General features: G+C 44.9%; 1 long non-coding RNA gene across 1 annotated transcript; it reads left to right on the forward strand.

Annotated features, from left to right (window-relative positions):
- Nucleotides 1-6,968: 6,968 nt before the first annotated feature.
- On the forward strand, nucleotides 6,969-10,356 carry LOC127564388 (uncharacterized). The gene is made up of 3 exons (XR_007954250.1): nucleotides 6,969-7,365; nucleotides 7,515-7,580; nucleotides 8,025-10,356. It is a non-coding gene; the product is annotated as an uncharacterized LOC127564388 (long non-coding RNA).
- Nucleotides 10,357-21,835: the final 11,479 nt, after the last annotated feature.

Here is a 21,835-nt window from a genome sequence, read left to right on the forward strand (position 1 = left end):
AATGGCAGGCTACAACCCTCAAGCTAGAAGCAGCCTGAGAGGCCATGGAGTCCGATCGCCTCCTTTTACAGAGGAGAAAAGGTCAGATGGCTTGTCCATAGTCACACATCAAGTAAATCTTGAGGCAGGATTCGATTCAGGTGCCCTGATTCCAAAGAACTGGGCTCTGTCCATGAGGTCACCCAGCTGCCCCATGAGTTTATCGTGATAAGTAAACCCCGACGTCCATGTCGTTGGCCACTCAGTAACGTGATGCTGAGCATGAACACGGGTCAGGTAGGAAAGCACCAAGGATCTGAGACTATAGATAGAAACTTTCTTCCCTTGACATGGGTTACAACCAGACTTAGTTAAGAGCCAAAAGCTGAGGGGTCACCCAACTACTCTGGGTCAGAGGTGAGATTTGAACCAGCTCTTCTAACTCCAAGAACAATATTCCCTCTGTCCCCTTCTCCTCCCTCCTCCCTCCTTCTCTCTCTCTGTGTCTCTTTGTCTCTGTCTCTGTCTCTCTCCCTTTATGTTTGTTTGCATATGTATGTGTTTATGCATGTATATGTACGTACACACACACACATATATATATAAAGCAGAGAAAGGCCACTGAGGTCAGTTCTTCAAAGCATGTACAGAGTGAACATCATGCAATTCCCCCCAGTGGAAGAGGCTGGGAAGCTGCTTCTGGGAGACTCAATGTTAGAAGTGTCTTGGGGAGACTGTGGAGCCCCCAAAACCGTTCCCCAGTTGGTTACAGAGTGTTGACCACACCCAGAGGAGGAGGGGGAGGCTTCTGAATTGCATTTATCGAGCCCTCTTCTCTTGGTTTGGCTTCTCATCCTTGGCTGAGGGTCTCAAACAAGGTGTAAGGCTGTCAGGAGAGAGGTCTTGCATTAGGGCTCTCTCTTCCCTAGGCTGACCGATGTACAGCCTTGCTTCTTTGCCACACCGTTTATTCTTTTCTTTTCGGTGAAGGAGATTAATTTGGACGCTGTGACCTTTGGGTTTTGTAAGAGCTAGCCACACGAGGTCCAGAAGTCTGGAAGGTGCATCCGTGCCCTGAGGGACAAAATGCAACCTTTGGGACCAACCCAGTGGCAGCTGAAATAAGGATTCATGGGACAGCGATATCGCATTTGGGCATGCACATTGATAGGACTAATGCTGTGTAAAAACTGAATTAATTCTGAGCCTTTTCATCCTAGAGGTTGGGTGCCATAGGAAAAACTGCGCCCCTCGGTATCGGGAAGAAGAGTTTCTACTTCTGTTATTGCCATATCTACTAATTGCATTGACATGTGTTCTAAGCAGATACTCCTTTGTAGAACCTAACGGTATTAGTTGGTAGAGTTAGTCCCTCCCGGCTAAGAGTCAGTAGAACCCACTAAAAGGGGCTCGAGCCTATGGCAGCAAAGGAAGTCACTTCATTCCCTTGAGGGAAGCTCTAGAACTCTGAGAGGAAACCAGTCTTGCTCTGGATGAGTTAGTGAGCAGAAAAAGATCACGTGTATGGTGTGGATGACATAAATGTATACTGTCACACAGATGGGTGTTCACTACGGCAGATTTTAAAACTTTTTTTTGTTTTCAGAATGGGAGCTCTGGCTGACGAGGGTAGAAAAACCCTTCGCTTTTCTAAGACACGTAAAACAGATCATAAGCCGTGAGAATACTCTTTTCTTTAAGAGAGTTCCTCCCTTTTAAAAGATTTGGGCTTTTATGAGCTGACGTCACACAATTGTCTCGTTCTGCTCAAGTTGAGATTTTGCTCGGTGACGAACAGAAATTTATCTTATTAATAACCGAGATGAAGATTGAAAATGCCTTGAATGTAGGGGCACTCGAGGAGCTCTGGGGGACTGCACCCATTTTGACATGAAAGCTTCTGATCAAAAGAATCCCGGGGAATGGTGGGTGGAGCCTTGGGTTCAGATCTTTCGAACGAGGGAAGAGATGACTGCCTGAGAGGAGAGAACACGGCAGACGGGACTGGCAAAGCCAGAGCATTTGCATAACTTGACTTTATTTACCTGTTACCGTTCAGACATAAAAGCCCGAAGGGAAAAAGTTTGAAAGAGCATTTCATAGAAGTTAATGAGTGATGGAAATTAGGCTGTCTGCATTCATGGAAACAGTTTAAAACCAGTAGAAAGATAGAAGGAAGGTTATGAAACCGTAGAGACTCAGCGAGAGATAAGAACGATATTGTAAATTTGTACCGACTCCCTCATGAAAGCAATCTCCGGAAACCTGCTGGGGACACAGGGGGAAGTCGCGGTAAAGGGAAGGCTGGGAGATAAGACAGCATTTTTATCAACTGTGGACTGAGATGATCAGATTATGGGGGAGAGATGTGTGTGTGTGTAAGTGTGTGTGTGAGTGTGTGTGTGTGAGTGTGTGTGTAAGTGTGTGTGTGTGTGAGTGTGTGTGTGTGTGTGAGTGTGTGTGTAAGTGTGAGTGTGTGTGAGTGTGTGTGTGTGAGTGTGTGTGTAAGTGTGAGTGTGTGTATGTGTGTATGAGTGTATGTGTATGTGTGAGTGTGTGAGTGTGTGTGTGTAAGTGTGAGTGTGTGTATGTGTGTATGAGTGTATGTATGAGTGTGTGAGTGTGTGTGTGTGAGAACGTATGTGTGTGTGTGTGTGAGTGTGTGTGTGTGTGTAAGTGTGTGTGTGAGTGTGTGTGTGTGTGAGTGTGTGTATGTGTGTATGAGTGTATGTGTATATGTGAGTGTGTGAGTGTGTGTGTGTAAGTGTGAGTGTGTGTATGTGTGTATGAGTGTATGTGTATGTGTGAGTGTGTGAGTGTGTGTGTGTGTGTGTGTGTGTGAGTGTGTGTGAGTGTGTGTGTTGGCCAAATAACAACTGGCCATGATCTGGAAAGCCAGTATTCTCCCTCTATCTACTTAGTCAGACCAACCCTATTGGACCCATTGCCAGGAGACTTTGCAGTGTCCCAGGGACTGATCCAACCAGTTCAATGTCAGCACATGGGTCGGATCCTTCCCCTCAGGCAGATGAAAGCCCGTTCAGAAGTCTTCTTTTGTGTCCTAGCAATCCTTGCTGAGGAATCCCTGTAGCCAAGGAGAAAGGAGCCTTCTACTGGACTTCCTACCAAGCTCAGCACTCGATCTGTGCCTCAGTTGACCCTCACTTTTTCTAGCTCCTCCCTTTGGGTCATATATGTCCATCCTTTGTACCCCAGGGCCTAGATTGCTGGTACCTCCATGGTACTAAGTTCAAGGCCTTGGGTCCATTTCTCTAAGCATGCTAGACTAGTTTCTTCTTCTTCTTTTTTTTAATAGTTGGTTGTTGTCCTTTGTGCTTGAAGAGGATCAAAAGTGACATCAATATGGTGATGGCATTTCCTCAGAGAGAAGATAAGGCATTAATTGAAATATATTCCCCCCAAATAATGGATGTAACAATCCTGTTGCTCCTCTCAGGTCCCATCTGGAAGACAGGGCGACACAGTGCAGGAAAACCAGCCGGGCAGCCTCCAGGAGAAGCATGGGGGTGAGGGGCCTCTCACACTGAGGGTCCACAGGGACACTGTGAAGGGACTGGGACTGTTTGGCCTGGAGTCGAGCGGCCCGGGGGCTTCTTTTGTTGAGGAGATCCCAGTCTTCTGTTGACTGGGGGCACAGAGAGAAGTCACAGGGAGGCACATTTAAATCCAATATCAGGAAAATCCTTCTCATTTAGGACTGCCTGAGAGTGCAGCAGCGCTGCTGGGAGATGCTGGTCTGCAAAGTCTTTGAGCACAGGCTGGGGAGCCCTTGGTGGGGCGTCATTGAGGGGACTTTGGGACTAATGGACCCAGATATCTCTGAGGTACTTCACAACTCCTGTGCTCCATGAGTCTATGAGCTTATCATTCTTTTCCTGAGTTGTACTTAAATCTAAGCCACACAAGGTTGTGATGGAACCAGCTCAAGCCGGATTCAGAGAGCTGATTGTTAAATTTCCAGTGTGTGCATTTCCCCTTAGAAAGCTGCAAATATTACAGATTTGATTTGATTTGCTGTTTTATTGGTTGTCTAGACTTAAGAAAGTAATAGAATAAATGTTAATAAGGCACCTTAAACTTAAGTATGTTGTGTATAGAACTCCTTTACTTTTTTAGAGAGCTGATTGTTAAACACTTACCAATAAACCTCTGAGCACAAGCCCAGTATTCATCCATGAAACTCAGAACTGCTTATCCAGTTCCCTTAATAACCTTCCTCCCTCCCCACCTCCTTGCCTTCCTTCCTTCCTCCCTCCTTCCCTCCTTGTCTTCCTTCCTTCCTTCCTTCCTTCCTTCCTTCCTTCCTGCCTGCCTGCCTGCCTGCCTGCCTGCCTGCCTTCTACCTCTACCATGGTAGAGGTACATTGTACATACCAAAGTCTTTCAGCTTTCCTGGGCCTCGGATCTTTCATCTATTAAACGAGGAGCTTGCACTAAATGGTCTTGGAGGTGGCCTCCAGCTGCCAAGCTCTGATCTTATAGCTTTACCACATGTGACAGACTGTGCCGGGGCTGGGAACACAACAGGGAAAAGCAAGGCTGCCCTGCCCTCAGGAAGCTTCCCGGGGAGAGGCTGTGTGCACAGTAACTAAATCCGAACTACCCAAAGCGACATCCCTGGAGGGGCCCAAGCTCCTTTGCACTTTGCCTTCTGATGTCTCCTACTTGTCTACACATCCTAATCCGGCCCCCGGGAAGCATCCTAGCTGCCTCCTGACCTTGGAAAGAAGCCTTCGTTAGTAACAGATAAATCAAAGGCAGCAGTGGCCGGGGGCGGTCGCCTGGCACATCATGCGGTGAATCATCCAGAACGCTCGGGGATCCTCGGAGCCCGCCGGTAACTGAGCTGGATCCAGCTCGTTAAAGCCGGGCTTGCTGCTGGGTCCCGCTGGCAGGTAGTAGTCTGCAGGTAGCGGACGTTGCATCTGGCTCTGTGAGCCGCGGGGGAGTTTGCCCAGAGCATTCTGGGAGAGCAGAGTCGTCCTGGAAAAGGCAATGGTGGCTCTCAGCCTGGAAAGCGCCGGGAGAAAAACCACCTGGCGACTTGTTCGGGGAGAAGGGAGCCATGTTGCGCCTTCCGAGGAGCTGGCAGGGCCCTGAAGCTGTGTGCTGGTGATTGAGCGCTGCTGTTGTGAGGGGAGCAGGGCCCTGGACCTCTCTGCCTTGGGAGGTCCCTGATGTCTCAATCCCCGCATTAAGTGGGCCCGTACAACAGGAAGCTCAGAGAAGTGCCACAAAACCCCATGGCCGAGAGCTGAGCCGGGGAGGGTCCTTGGCTCACTGAGATCGCTCCCTGGCTCTTCTCAATGGACGGAGGCCCACCGAGAGCTGCAGTTTCCTCCAGCCCAAACTCAGCCTCTTCTGGAAGAAAGAAGGTCCACAGAGGGAAGGAATCTAAGAAACCTAGAAAGGAAAAAAGCCTGCAGCTCATCTGGCCAAACCCTTCCTTACAAATGGGGAAACCACCTCTCAGCTTGGTAAAGGACTTGCCCGAGATCCATGGAGTAGGAGACGGACTGGAGATTTGAATCCAGGCTCCAAGTCCAGCACGTTCCCATGACACAAAGGACTCATTGCTCCTAGAACCAACAGAGGAGGCCGGACCAGAAGCGGCGCTTTTCCTTTCAGGCTTAGCTTTTTGTCACTAAGCCCACATTGGTGATGGAGCATCATGTGGTGAACTGACTCCACAGGGGAAGAAAGTGAAACTTCCTAGAGATCCCTGGATAATGTTGGCTTGGTCATTTTACTCTGCTCAGCTGTCAGTCACTGGCTTTTGTCATTCCCTCCAGTCCCGAAAAGTCTGTTTGAAGATAGTGCTTGTGTGGATTTGGCGGCAGACACCTGGGATCCCAGCTTCCAGGGAGGGAGGCTGCTGGGTCTCTGGGGCTTGGGAATTTCCAGTGGCAATGGGCTCGTTAATTGAGTGTCTACACTAAATTTGGCATCAACATAGTGAGCACCCAAAAGTGGGCTTGGGAAGGGAACCATATTGCCTAAGAAAGAAAGAAAGGAAGCTCCATTAGAAATGAAACTGTTCGAAGCTCTTGTCCCACATGGTGGTGAGTAGCCTCTAAACTTCCATTCTGGATGAATAGGGAAATCTGAGGGAGATGAGAAAAAGAAAGAGGAAGAGGAGGAGGAAAAGGAAAGGAGGAGGGGGGAGGAAAAGGGAGGGAAAGAAAAGGGGAGGGAAAAAAAGGAGAGGGAATGGATAAGAGAGAGGAGGAAAAGGGGAGGGGAAGAATGAAGAGGGAGGAAAAAAGAAGAGGAGGAAGGGGAGGAGAGGAGGGAAAAGATGGGAGTGAGAGAAGGAAGAGGAAAATGTGGTCACTAAATTTTATAGGGCACAAAGTAAGTTAAAATAGTAACCAGTTACTCCTTCTGTTCAATTGAATTTCTCTTTATTACTTGTATGATTTTCACATCCTAAATTTTGACCGGTCCATGACCACTTTCAACCTGATAGTTTTTAGTGTGCTTCTGCCTCATTATATCTTATTATATATTATATTATATTATAGCTTATTATATCTTTAGTGTTAATTCTAAAACCTTTTTCAAATATTCATATTCCCTTGTGCTACAGGACTAGCCACATTTGCATCCCTTAATCCAATAAACATCCATTGAGCAAAAGATATACTGAAAAGATCACCAGAGAGGAAGGCAGAGTCACTGGCTTCCCATATGACACGGGATCGGCATTTTTCCTCTCTGAATCTCAGCGTCATTTTGTACACAACAAATAGAGGAAAAGATAAGATTCTGTGGGTTCCTTCTGCGTCTGCTCTAGATTTAGGATCCAGTATTGTGAGAAGCACAAGAGAGGTGCTAACGGATCACTTGTCCTTTAGCTGCCTCAATTTTCTCTTCTGTAAGATGGGGATAATAATAGCATATAATAGTAATTGAGCTGGTGATGATCAAATGGTTATCTGTGGCTGGCTAATGAATGCTAGCTATGTAGTGACCAGGTTAGAGAGAGCCTCAAATGGCTGCAGCTTGGATGATATTTTGGAGGTGATGGGGATTCACTCTGGATTTTTGGAGTAGAGAAGCATTTTGATGAGAGTTTTACACTTTTGCCCTTCTGCCCCATCTTTGTGGGCATTTACTCTTGGGGGGGGGGTCCTGCTGGCAGGTAGTAGTCTGCCTTGGGTCTCTAGTGGAAAACATGGTGGTTTGGGAATCAGACTGCCTGGGTTCAAATATGTGTAATAATTCTCCCTAATTTCACTTTAGTTTCACTTTAGTGAATCCAGAACAGTTTCTGCAGCTTTAAAGACCATATATTGCCTACAGTAGCTGCAGAGGACAAGCACTTCAGCTTTGGGTTTAATGCCAGAGGATTTTGTGGAAAAGGTGAGGAAGGCTTTGGCCCACAGTCCTCGGGTCCATATTTGGACCGCCCTCCCCCCGAGCTTGGGTCTCCTCTCCTTTCCACTAAGCGAACCCAGCCACAGAACATCAGAGCATCTCTGCTTCCTTTGATTTGTCCCCTATGTTTATAGGAGACAACAAACCAAACTCTTTGATTCATTGCGTGGTGGCTGCTCTGGATAAAGGCCGAGTAAGAGGTAAGGATGTGGATCTGTATCTTGGGGAGATACACTTTTGGGGTCACTCTCATTTCCCCCATCCTTAGGGCCAGGGACATAACTAAGACAGGCCACGAGGACTTTGTCTGAGGCACCAAATTTAGAGGGGGCCTCAGATCCCCGACCTTGCTTTGTCTATGGAACTCACTGAGCACGCCAGCACCTGAGCAGACCACTCTATTACTCCCCTGGGCTTCCATGCCGCCCCTCCTGCCCTCTTCATGGAGAGAGATGGGATGAATCCATGAAAATGATTCATCTCTAAAGGAATCTGGCCCCAAATGACTTGGAGAAATCCCCTCAAGCTTAATATTGAAGACAATCAGATGCCCAAAGTTCTGTCGCTTGGCCTGTGAGCTCCCTCCTGATTTTGGCTTTAGTTTCTCTATTTCCCCACCATCTGAGCTCTTTATGCATTTCTAGCTTCCACGCTTCCTCCGGATTCACCTGAAGAGCGAAGCAGGCCGCCGAAGCCCACCGCTGAAGCCCACCTGCAAATGGAGACCGTGGGCCATTTCCTCGGGCATCCGCTCAGCAGCTGAGGTCGCTAATAGCCGGCCAATTCAAAACACACAATTCTCTATAATAAATAGTGGTCAACCAAGCCTTGTTCCTCCCAGACGTTTCTCCCTCACCGCCTTTCACTTCTCCTTCAGATGGCTTCCCCTTTCTGTATTGTGTGTCACTTCAAAGCAGTTCTCCTCTGGAGGTGGCCACCGGAGGTTCCCGCGTGGAATCCTGCCCCTTTGGACGGCCCTGCGGTCCACAAAACGTCGCCGTCGTTTCCAGGTCATCGGAGAAAGAGGGAGGGACCAAAAGGAGAATTGATTATAAAAGGATATTTTTTAAAGTCACAAAAGAAAACAGAAGGAATGTCAAGGGGAAACACAGGCAAGTAGGACGGCTTTAAACAAAACACAATTGATTGTGTATTTTGTAAAAAAGATGTACACGATGGACACTCATTATTTATCATATAATCTTCTCTTCCTGTTATATCTATATGGAAAAAATTCATATTTGTTTAGAAAGAATAACTGAAATTTAAAATTCAAAAGAAATAAAAGTAAGGCACCTGGCACAGGCCCAGAAAGGGTGCATTGGAGGCAGTGAACACATTTTAGGAAAGGGGAAGAGCCAAAAGGAAACTCTCATCCCTCTACCAAAACAGATGTGGGAATCATTGTATTAAAGTATAGAGAGAGCACGTCTTCACGGCCCAGGTCCCACTCCCTCTGATGCTGGTGGGTCAGTCAGGACCCGACTTCCTTGGCTCAGGGTCCCGGGAGCTCCCTGGACTGACTGGACTAGGGTCTCCCCTCAGGCTCACAGCCCAAGCTCCCTTTGGGATGGGTCCCACCAATATCATTTCCCAGTTATCTCCTCAATATCAGCGCCGGCTGCTATCACTTCAGTGTCATCCATAGCTCTGATTAGCACCAGGAGCATTTCATCAATTGTCATCAATGTGCTATTTGAAAGGAGATTTATGGAGAAGCCGGAGGAAGCACAGCCCTGGAAACAGGGGCACCTCCTTCTATACCACCTGGGGCCTGGGGGAGCATGGGCTTAAATGGAAAGCAGTTGGCACAAAGGTACCCAGTTCCCTTCTGGCTGGTGCAGCTGGTGCATGGAATTGTTTGCAGAAACCGGGATCTTGGGGTAAATCCATTGCTGGTCTAGGATCAAGGTTTGGGGCCACCAGGACCAGCTGCCCCAGTCTCTGGTCCTGGATGCCTTTCCCAAGCATCCGAAACTGCCAGAGCCCCGATGTAAGCCATTTTACTACTGACCAAGGCAAGAATGAATCATCCCAGAGAGACAGAAGCAATAGATGAGCCACGTGGGGGTGGCCTCGTGTCTCCGGGGGTGAGAGCGGGGGCTGGCGCTCCCCTCGCCGGGGGGCTCATAGCAGTTATTTCCCCTACATTCAAATGTAGCCGCGCAGGAAATCGGGTCACTCTGAGGTCACCTTGTGCTTTTTGAATGAACACTCACTTCTAGCTCGTAGCCAATCAAATAAGTTTCCAGCAGATTTACTGGAAAGAGTCACAGATACCTGAAGTCCACGTGGGGAATCCCCCTGGCCTGGCGGGCGGGGCTCTCGTTCTCCACCACACGTGGAACAAACGAATGGGGATCGGGGCAAAAATAAAATCAAAGTAGGAACTTAATGGGACAAGTTCGAAGGAGCCCAATCCTCAAAATCCATATGGTGAACTAGAAACAAACATGTGATGTATAGAAACAAATAATGTTTGTTCAATCTAATAGTTCAAAAATCAACAGGTACCTACTGGGAGCAGAACGCTTTGTCGGCCATTAGGAGACGTTTGTAGCTTCCATATATGGGAGAGGGATATGACAAGTACGACATGACGGCTAAATACGTCCCAGAAGTAGAAAAGGCGCCTGCTGGAAGACTTAATGACCAACTGGGGCATCAAGTAAAGAAAAGCTTCCTGGAAAAGATCCCAAGGAAGGGGGGATTTTAAGGAGAGCTGAGAAATCAGTCATCTGAAGGGGATGGGTGGGTGAAGGCATTCCAGGCGCAGGGAAGAACGTGGACAAAGGCCGTGGGGTGAGAAACTACAGGGAATCTGAAGAAGTGCTGCTGAATCATCACTTTGGCTGAAGTATTGAATACACAGGGAGAAAGAATACGTGATAAAGTTTGAAAGGCAGGGCAGACTGTATTTTTAACTTTATTTAAAACTTAAGTAAAAAAATAGAAAAATAAAAATAAAAATTGTCGTGTGCCAGCAGAATATAAAAAAGATTCAAAGTGTGTAACAATAAATTTTCATTTCCATAAATAATAATAGAACACATTGGATTCAGAATTGTCCATCTTTTCTTGCTTCCTCATAGGGTTTTTTTTTGTTGTTGTTGTTGTTTGTTCTCTACTGTGTATTTTTTTTTTACTTTATTCTCCCCACCCCCTTTCTTCCTCTTCTCACTTTCCCCAAGCAGGCTATAGTTAAGCATGGATATAAATAGATAGATAGATAATAGATGGATGCATGGATGGACAGACATTCAGACAGACAGATGGATAGCAGACAGACAGATAGACAGATACACACACTTGGATATACATCTTACACACATATATATGCCTATACATATATTTACACATATGTCCTTATATATACATTATTCTTGTTTTCTATCACTGCTAACTCTTTTACTTTACTTCTACCTGCTAACTTGCCTTATTTAACCTCCTCCTGCTCCTGTCTCCCACCTCCCAAGGATCCTCCCCATTTCCTCTCCCCTGACTCTTTCTTTCCCTCCCTCTTTATCCCTTTCCCATTAATCTGTATTCCTTGTGCTACTGATTTGTTGAGGGCTGCATTGTTGAGGGCCTTGCATCCTGGCAAAGGAGATACGGCTTTCACGCGTTGGCAATAAATAGCTCTAGAAAAACTTTAGAGAGGGGAGTGCCATAGCTGGACATGTGCACACAAATAAAATGAATCTGAAACATATAAAGAATGCTTCAGGTGCAATGAATAGAGCACCAGCCCTGAAGTCAGGAGGACCTGAGTTCAAATCTGACCTTACACACTTAACACTTCCTAGCTGTATGACCCTGGGCAAGTCACTTACCCCCATTGCCTCAGGGGGGAAAAAAAAGAATGCTTCAGATAAGGAAACTTTTCATTTGTAAAACTTAAGGCAACGGTCCAGTCAATCATATCTTTTACAGGAAGGTTTTCCCAATCCCTCTTAATTCTAATGTCTTCCCTCTGGTAATTATTTGCTGTTTGTACTGTATGTACCTTAATAAATTTAGACTGATTGCTCAGAATGAGAACCTAGATCCGGATAAGGACAATTGGAATGGAAATGAAGGGATGGATGGATGGATGTGAGAAATGTCATGGAAGAAAAGTCAAGGTGAGCCACCGGCCACGAACCCGGGAGAGGAGATGACTGTGGATCCCATTGATGGGATGCTGCGAAATCAGAACAGGGAGGTTTGGGGAAGGAAGACATCAGTCTGGCATCCGTGATTCAATTCAGTAAGTGCTTATTAAGCTCTTACTGTGTGTAAGAGGCTGAGGGGGAAGAGCTAAGAGAGATCACTGAAACCCTTTCACAATGGAGGAGTAAATGAGACAGCCCCAATGATTTGTCCAGAATTATAATTCAGAGTAGAGTCAAGGATCAGAGCCGGGCCCCCTGACTCCGGTTCTGTTGCTTAAACGACCCTTCCTCTGGACTAAGCTTGAAGTGCTCCTGGGAGTGTGGGTGAAAGTCCCAGGCAGGTCTCCCAAGCTGCAGGGAGGCGCAGGGCTACCATGCCTTGTCCCTGAACAAAGGTGAACCAAAGCAATTCAGAAAAACAAACCAGCGCCCGCTGAGTGTGGCAGAGTGGGGGACGCGGCTCCCCCGGCCGTGCAGAGACAGGAAGGAAGCACTAATTCTTGTATAACTAAGTTTGGCCGCTGCAATCATACGAGGTTCGGTTTCCTTTGTTCAAGATGTTGGAGTGGAGAGCTGTGCTGCCTTCCTGGTTCTCCTTCCTCTGCTCTAAATGATCCGATTCTTCCCGGGCTCTCTGTGGCCATCACATCACTCACAGCCAAGTCAACAAGAATCTGTCTGAATGCCTACTATGTGCCAGACACTGTGCAGAGCATTGGACACAGAAACACAAGCAGAAGGAAACCCCATCCCTGACCTCAAGGAGCTTGCATTCTAAACGCAGGAGTTAACAATCTAGGGAAGCTGAAAAGGTGAGGGGCAGGTGTAGGAAGCCCCGGGTCCTGGTAGAAAAAGTCCAGTGAATCAAGAATATAGTTGGATGATGAATAAATTCAGGGTGATCTGGACAGTCTCCTTAAAACGAGTTTGTAGAAGGAAGCAGCCAATTATAGGGAAGGTGCTTCTAATCTCTATAGTCTAGAAGCGAGCATCAGAATTAAGAGGGTTCCGTCAAATATTCCATTGCCGTAATATTCCACAGACCACAAGTTATTTGGCCGCCCCCAAGTTGATGGAGAGGACCTCTATCTCATTTTGCACCAGAGAGGTTATGTGAAATTCTGACACTGAGACCTTTTTTTACGCATGAACAATTTGTTAAATTAAGAAGGTAAAAGTAAAAAAAACTTAACATTTACAAAACTGGAAGCAAAAAAGAGGAATAAAAGCTGAACCATTTGTCCAAAGAGGACCACACTCTCTAACAATTCCCATGGTGCCTTTGAGGGGAAGGAGACCACAACCATATAAAGATCCAGCAGTGAGGTACTTGGATAGAGAGATCCACGCCCCTGGGTCATTGTGCTCTGGACTGAGCACCTGAATATCAGCTCACAGTCTTTTGTATTATTATTATTAAAGTTTTTATTTACAAAATATATATATGGGTAATTTTTCAACATTGATCCTTGCAAAATCTTCTGTTCCAAATTTCCCCCTCCTCCCCTAGATGGCAGGTAGTCCAACATACGTCAGGTAACAGTCTGAGTCACTCTTGTTCCGAGCTACCTTAGTGCCCTATTGGAAAAATCCATTTTTCTGCTTTTTGCAAGGTATTGAAGCTCTTTTAGCTGACAACATTCAGTCCTGGGACTTAGGCACCTTCCCACCTCTGCTCTCTTGACAAGGCACTGAGGAAGCGGGACACAACCACTTCCAATAAAAATCGGCTCCTTTTTTGTCCTCAGATTTGCTGTGACTTGGCTTTTGCTTTGCTTCCGCTTTGAAGCTGCAGTTGATGCTGGAGAGCATGGGATGCTTTTCAATGAAAACATAGGATTTCACTTTCCCCAGTCAGCTCCCGGCATCAAAATGTTCCCTCAGTCCAATCAGTTCCTCAACCATCTGCAAAGCTGCCTACCCACTTCTCAGATCGTCCAGACCTCCCAGCTTTAATAGCTCCTGCACCCTTGCTTCTGAGGGTGTGACTTCTATAGGCGACTTCTCTCTCAAGCTTTCCTATTCCTTCTGAGGTTGTCTCAGTTGGCCGCTAATTCCAGATCTATTGATCACGCTTCTAGTGCCTCAAATCAGTGCCTTTTCTTCTGTAGTAACCCACCTCTGATTTAGGGTAGGGAGCCCCAAAACTATGTTTCTGCCAGATATGACCAAAAAGCTATTATGCAACAGGCCTCCAACTGTTCTTTGGTTGAAAGCTTCCCTCCAGTAAAACCTGGGTAAATTATATTCAATTTAGCTGCCAGTAAACTTAAATCCATTTCACTGGCAAGTCAAGACATCATCCTCATGTCATTATTCCTCTTCAAAAACAAAGGAACAAACAACAACAAAAAGGAAACATGCACCTCAGGACTTTTGCCTCAAGGATGGTGGCTCTCTCTCAGGTCCTCAGAACTGTCTCCATATCTCTCTCTAGTTGTTTTTCTCTATGCTTTTTTCCTCTGTTACTGAATAAAGTACTTTACATTTATCCCCACTTGATTTGATTTTATTAGGCTGAACCTAATACCACAACATTTAATAGGAATAAATGTAAAATCAAAAATGCCGATTCAAAAAAAAAATCCACTTTCCAGACATAAGATAGAAGGGGCCTAAGATTACTGAAAGATTTGGAAGGTTTGCTAGACTGCAAGCTCGGTAGCAATGCATATTGGGATAGAAAGTCAAAAAAGCAAATTCAATCTTAGGTTTCATTAAGATGGATAATGTCCAAGACTAACAAAGTTATTGTCTTGTTATACTGTGTCCTGGTGAGCCCCCTCCCTCCCCATTGCTCTGGTTCTGGTCTGCATTTGCCAGAAGAGGGAGAGTGGTTGGGTGGGGAGACAATGGGGCTCCCTTGGGTTCAGGCCATCGAAAGCTCAGTTGAAAGACCCGGTGCACAGCAGACCAAACTTTGTGGGGGACTCACAGTGGAGGCATTTGCAGGGGAGGGGAGGGCTGCACCCTTTGTAATCTCAGTGAGTGAGAAAGCCTTTGCTGTGGCTGTGGGGGTGTGGACAAGGTCCTGAGAAGTGTAGTAAGATCAGGAAGTCATCAAAGTCGAGTTGAATGATTTCCAACAGCTCTTTTTCAGCTACTTGGATGAAAATGACACCAGTTGCAGAAGTTTCACCGACCATGAAAGTTTCACCAGAACCTTGTTTATTCTTAGAACTTTCCCTTTCAAAATGACAGAAAACCTGGGCATCTTTTGGTATTAGAAGGGCTCAAAACAATTCTAAGAAACAAATTCAAAAAATTTCCACTGTGTACCTGGTAGCTGATGGGCGTCGCAGAAGACAGAATGCTGCTCTTGGAATCGGGAAGATCCGAGTTCAAATCCAAGTCACTGAGCTTTTCTCAGCCTCAGTTGCCTTATCTGTAAGGTTGGAATAGTAGCATTTACTGTGTACATGGTGGCGATGATTATCAAATAAAACAGAATCTCCAGTGCTTTGCAGACCTTTAAATCTTATATGTGAATTCCAGTTGTAATTATTATAACATTGTTATAATAATTATTATAACGAAGTCTCTGAGGATCAATTGGACATAATAGAGAAAAGAAAAACCAAATCCCATGGAATCATGTACAAGACACAGCTCTTCCCCTCATGGCTCAAATGCAAAAAGAGAGAGAGAGAGAGAGAGAGAGAGAGAGAGAGAGAGAGAGAGAGAGAGAGAGAGAGAGAGAGAGAGAGAGAGAGGGAGAGAGAGAGAGAGGGAGAGAGAGAGAGAGAGAGACATGTTAAACAGCTAGATCACCAACCAAGTATTTTATGGAGCTCAAGAAGAAGGATCATTTCAGCCTGAGTGTTCAGGGGAGCCTTCATGGATTCTCTCTAACTGCTAGTGCCCTCCTGATTATCTTGTATTTATTTCTATGTGTTTTCTCTATATTTGTGTGTATCTACATAGACAGATAAAAAGATATAGCTATACAGGTATAGATACATATGTACTTATAATACATAGGTATCTGATGTATATGTATACTTATACATACACATCTAAATGAAATGGACCACAAAAGTCAGACAGCTGAAACATGACTGAACAGCAACTATTAGAGTATAAACTTCTTGAGGGTAGAAGTGATTTCTTTGTGCCCATATCTGTCCAGGATACAGTAGGAACAAAATATATGCTTGTTGATTGGGTGATTGATTGAGTTGATTCTCAAAATTTCCACCCAGTGCCTCAGACTTCATGGCACTGCTCTTTCTGCATCCCTGTGTTAAGCAAGTAAACTGAGGTAAGCGGTGTGAACCAGAACTAGAAGGCAGGATGGAGCTACAAGTGCTGGAGGAAGAAGGTGTGAACATCCTATTAGATGAATAATAGAGAGCCATTCTAAGCCGTTAAGAAGCTTTTGCCATCTTCCAGATGGGCTCAGGCCTGTGGCCTCCAAGCACAGCAACGTTTCCATGGTCCGGCTTCTGGCGCTGAGTTTTTCCAGAGCTGTTCATACTGGTGACTTAAGATGGGAACACTTCATGTGAGAGAAGAGCGGTCCAGGGAGCCATTCACTTCTGATCACAAAATGGAAGCAAAGCTGCGAAGACTCCAAGAGAACAAGTCTTGGGGGGTTCCATTTTTGTTAGTACCCTTGGGCCCAGGGGCCTATTGTCATCATCAGGGTCCCTATATCCAGCCAAGAGCAAAAGGGCTGCTGCTTTTGAGATGTTTCTTTGAGGTATGTTTTATGAATGGATGTTACAGCCTCTCACATCCTTTCCTCACCCTAAAAAAGCTGGAAAGGGAAAAAAAAGTAAAAGAAGAGAGGGGAGGGGTAGAATCAGAAGGAGGGAGAAGAGGGAAAGGAAGAGGAGGTAGAAATAGAGTAGGGAAGGGAGAAGGAGGATGAGAAGAAGCAGGAGGAGAAAAAAGAGGGAGAGGAAGAGGAGGAGGAAAAGGAGGAGAAGAAGAAGAAAAAGACAGCACCAGTTTGGAAGGAAGTCTTAAAGATGGAGTTTGTGTCACCATGCAAATCTATTCCCGATAAATGTAATGGTGGATAAACTCTGCATGTGTGGTATTTATAAATAATTTCCTGCATAATGGAAAAAATGGCCTCAAATTCTGATAAAATCTGTCTGACTGATGAGTGGCAGCAAAATGCCAGAAAACAGACGATTTTCCAGTGCAGCCACAATCCTGTTACAGCTGCATCAAACCCTCAATTCAGAGGGTTAAAAGAATTGTAATAAAAGAGTACTAACATTTTCATAATAGCTCCTACGCTCCTTTTTTTTTTTAAGAAAGGTGAGACCACAACTACAGAGCAAGTGACGACTGACATTTACTTCTCTAAGAACAGGGATCCGGGGATTTCATGCGGCTGAGAGTCACGAGAGAGACTGTCCATGACCGAGCTAGAGCTGAGGGGGGGAGGCTGGAGCTTTTACGAGAGCACCGGCCTCCTGCCGGGCCCAGAAGTCTGGAGAGTCTTCCCAGAGCTGGTCATCCTCATTTTCTCTCTGATCTGGATATTGCAATGGATTCTTTCTCTCAGGAACCATCTTCCCTCGTCTGAAGGACACTCGGAGGACACTGGAAGGAAATCTCTCAAAGACACACCAAGGATCCAACGTCTTCCTAGTCAACATGGCCTGACTGGATCATTTTGCCCCAAGTCAAAGATTCAGCGCCATGGTCCCCAGCTGCAAACTGAAGCCTTTTCAGGAGCTGAGTGGGGCCGCAGCAGGGACCATGGTCAAGAACGTATCACTTTCAGCCCGCCTCGAGCTGAGCCAGGCTGGGGCTTAGAGACCAGTACGGGAAGTCTCCGGCTGGATGGGAACTCCTAGAGCTTCCGGTTCACCAATGTGACCTTAGAGACACCATGATCACCTCCACACAGCAACCTGACATTAAAGGAAGAGCGTTTGATTTTAAATGAACTCCTATTGCCTTAATTCTAATCTAGTCAGTATGTAAAATAGAACAGAGAGAAGAAAGAAGGGAGAAGGGACATGAACAACAATGAACAACAACCTCCTTTTCTTTTCTTTTCTTTTCTTTTTCTTAGAAAATGCTGAAGAATTTGGACAGGGAACCAATTACCCATTTCATGACAAACAAATTGATAGATTTTCTTGTTTTCTTCTTTACTTCAATGAGCCCAAAATCTCTTCAATGTGGGGTCTCCACCCAATGGCCCAGATGATATCCCATCCACGCCTGGGCAACTCTTGTCCACATTCACCCATAAACTTTCCACAGGGCTATCACTCTATGTGTTGGTGGGAAGCCTTTTGAGCTTTGGACTTCACATAGAGGCTATATTGGTTATCACTTCTTTGCTTCCCTGAAAACCCACACAACTATTCATAAGTGAATGATGGAATCCTCTCTTATGTTCTGCTCTGTACATGGCAATTTTTTTCTCATTTTGTATTTAAGTACATGACCAAGTCATTTAACAGTTAAAGACTTTGGCTCATCACTGCATCCAGGGTTATCTCCAGCCACCCTTATCTCTCTGTGGCCACTGGACCCAGAAGGCTCTGGGGGATAAAATGAGGCTGGTGACTTGATATAACCCTTCCTCACTTAAATCCAATTCACTTGCAGATCATGGTGTCATGTACCTAACAACATGATGCTTTTCAAGAATGAAAGACAAACAAACAACAAGTTTAAAATAAGTGTTCAAAATTATAAAAAAAAAGTGAATGGTAGCTGGCTGTTCATTTTATTTTTAAATATGATCATAAGAATCCACAGACATTCACTACAAGAAAAAATTGCTTATTGTAACATGACAATAACAAAGAAAAAAGAGACTCCTGGCTATAGATGTCTCCATTTGATACAAAGACATATTACAGTATCAACAACAATCAAATAAATAAGAGTATCTGATGACAGAACGAGAAAGCACCTGTATCTGAGGATCCCCTTGGAGCATGACTGCATCCTATGCAATATGACTTCCCACATTTAGCCAAAAACACATGGCAGTTCTTTGCAATCCCTAACTGCCTAAATCACAAATAGATAATCATAGAGATGAGTGAGCAGCAAAGGGAAGGGGGGAAGTCGTGTAGTGAAAGAGAGGGATACCCAACACAACACACAGCTCTTTTGGTAGGCACACGGCTCTGTTAAGTGAAGAGGATATACAGGAAGGCACCTGGACATCCCTGTTGGGGATTCATGGGAAAAGAAAGGTAACATTTCTGTAAGATAAACCAAGGATGGGTTGAATTCTGTAGCACTGGAGAGCATTTCACATCTATGAAATGACAGATTCATCCAACGATGATAAAAAACAGCCAGCAGAATTGAGGCGATCCTTCAGCTCTGTCCTTTGGGGACAAAGATATCTCATATAAAGATAATCTATGTCGATGCCTTCTCTAACAGCATTAGACTTCCTTAAAATTAGGCATTGTATTCCATTTTAGCATAATATTCAATTAGCATCTCCAGGTCCACTTAAAGCTAATTTGAAATGGAACTTTATATTTCATGCTGACTTAGGAATTCTCTACCTTCCTGCAGGGAATTAAGATATTGACATCATAGATGTAGGAATTATATGACCTTATAATTAGAGATCCATCATTGCTGATAACTGAATAAACTTGTGTGATTGTGGAGATAACCACATTTCCCATATGTTTGTCATCCAACTGCCAAGGAGCTCGTGGTGAGGACTTGACCTGTGTTCAACGACGGTAACGGTAAAACAGATGATGCATTTATTTATTGAATTTATTAAAAAATACACCGCCAGGTACAATGAATTTTGGAACATGTGCGAAATGAGTTCGAGAATAAAATTAGATTAAATGTGGCAACAACTAACTTCATGCCTGGGCCTCCTTCTACTTAAAGCAAACGAAGCAGGAAGTAATAAACCAGAAATTTTCAATTGTTCTCAACTGTCCAAGTAGATGCTGAAAGACAGAATCATATTTTGATTCTGAAATTTTACCGGGCCCGGATTTTTTTCCCCCACTTGTCACTGACTTTGTTATCACTGGTCAGTGTGGGAATATTTTGAAGTTCAGTTTCTGAAAAGCAAGATGCTTTTAGATGCGACGTTGCTGGGTTGGAGGGAGCTCTGATAATACAGGGCTCAAAGTCATACCGTGTCAAAACTGGTTGTAGCAACTTGGATTGGTCAAGCCATAGATGAGAAGGGAAATAGGGAAATTATAATTGTGTTCAAATATTTGAAGGGTGGTCATGGGAGTTTGAGAATGGACTTATTTTTGTGATCACAGAGAGTAGAGCAGGGGACAAGAGATAAAAGTCACAAAAGTCTCATTTTGGCCCAAAATAGGGTCTCTTCTAAAATCAAACAATAATCTGGCTCTTTCTCTCCAGAACCAAGCACAGAAAACATAACCTGGACACTGATGGAGAGTAAAAAAATAGCATGGTGGCTAGAAAGCCCAAAGACTCGGTTTGAGTACTGACATCCTGCCTTGACTTACTGGCTATGTGACCATGGACGAATCAGTTCCCTTCCTTATTCCTCAGTTTTCACTGGTTAAATGGGGGTTATAGAGTCTCTTTCCCTTAAGCTAGGACACCTTCCAGCCCTAATTCTCTATTCTCAACCCAATTTGTGATTAGCTTTCTTATCACACTGTTGACTCATACTGAACAAAGGCTGAACTAGCCGCCTCAAGCTGTTTTTCTACAAAGTGCTTCAAAGCTATATCTCCCCTTCCTATCCTGCTGGATCCAGGTTTTGAACCAGATTTATATTGTTATTATGATTTAGAGAAAAGTATCCAGAGGGCATTTTTCCTGAGGCTAGTGTTGAGGCAGTATGCCATCTGATCCAAGATGGTGCCTTGGACAGGGTCCTGTGGTCAAAATCAGAAGGCCCGGGTTCAAATCCCACTTCAAACGTTGTGAGTTCTTGGGCACGATGCTTTTCCATCTCCTCCTTTATAAACCGTGAATGTTGGACACAACAGCCTTCTGGGCTCTGTTCAGTGTTGCTGCTGACAACCCTCAAAATCCCCATTTTATGAATGAGGAAACCCTGACGGGGACACCATCTGCCCATGGTCATGAGATTAATGGTGATATTTCTTGAGTTGTTATATTCAAAGGCACAATGTGCCCTTGACTTTGATGAAACTTTACATCCTTTTTTTTTTTTTTTTTTAAGATGGCATGGAATCCTTAACAGAGTAGCAGCCTTAAAGCCTGGAGTCAGGCTGGGAAGCCGTGTCACTCTGGGGAAAGACTTCTCTGAATTTCTTTTCTCATCTGTAGATTGGGATAATACCAGTAGCATTTACTTCCCAAGGTTCTTGTGAAACTTAAATGAGGTAATATTTGTAAAGTTCTTTGCAAATTTGAAAGCACTGTATGAGAGCAATTACTGCTATTTACTCTTTTTTTCCCCCCTGTTAGTCATGCAATATACATTCTTTGAAGGACATACTCATATCTTACCTGAATTTCCCTGATACTGGGTTTCTATATTATTGATTCAGAAATCAGGTATCATAAGAATGATTTCCTCTGCTCTCTCAAAGTTGCAAGTATTTTTGGAGTAAAGTCTTGTACTTTCTCAGTTTGAGTGAGAATTTCGCACGTGAGCCTTGGTGCCCTGATACACTTCCTGCTGACTCGATGGCCTTCTCAGGAACTATAACGCACTCGTTCCGTTGTCATCCTTACTCAGGACTATTCCCTTTCAATTCTGGCCTCCCAACTTCTGTTCTGGAGAGAAACGACTGGGTTTCCATGGTTCTGTGGGGCTCTGGGATGGCTCAGGCTCCCTTGATGAAAGGCTCCCTTTCAGCTGTTCCGACGCCAGCTAAAGGCAGTCTTGGGCTTTGCCGACACACGCTCGGTGCTCGTTGTGTAAGAATTGTTTTTGTTTTTCCAGCTCGGCGCTGCCTCTGCATGTAGGAACTTGGCCCCGGCTCAGGCTCTCCCCGTCTCTTCTCAGAAGCCATTTGATGTCTGGCATGAAACGAAATAAGTCAGGACATACATTCCATCCTGAGGAAAAATACAAATAGCACTTACACTGAGTAATTAAAGGCCCTAAGCCGTCATACACTTGAGGTTATTTAAAAAAATCAAGAAACCTTTTTAGCTTATTATCTGTGTGTTGTCAAAGCCCTAATCGCTTAAGAACTTAGCCATGAACCCCATTTCCCAGGAGCTCATTTCCCAGTCTCTGTCCTCAAACTCTGTTGGGACACCCGGCTCAGTATCAGTGGAGGGACTCCTGAACCCGGTCATTCCACCCTTATTCTTACCACATTGTTCATAATAAGGTCTAAATTTTATTCTAATTTCTTCAGGTG

Source organism: Antechinus flavipes, chromosome 5, assembly GCF_016432865.1.
Source record: "Antechinus flavipes isolate AdamAnt ecotype Samford, QLD, Australia chromosome 5, AdamAnt_v2, whole genome shotgun sequence".
Taxonomy (NCBI): Eukaryota; Metazoa; Chordata; class Mammalia; order Dasyuromorphia; family Dasyuridae; genus Antechinus; species Antechinus flavipes.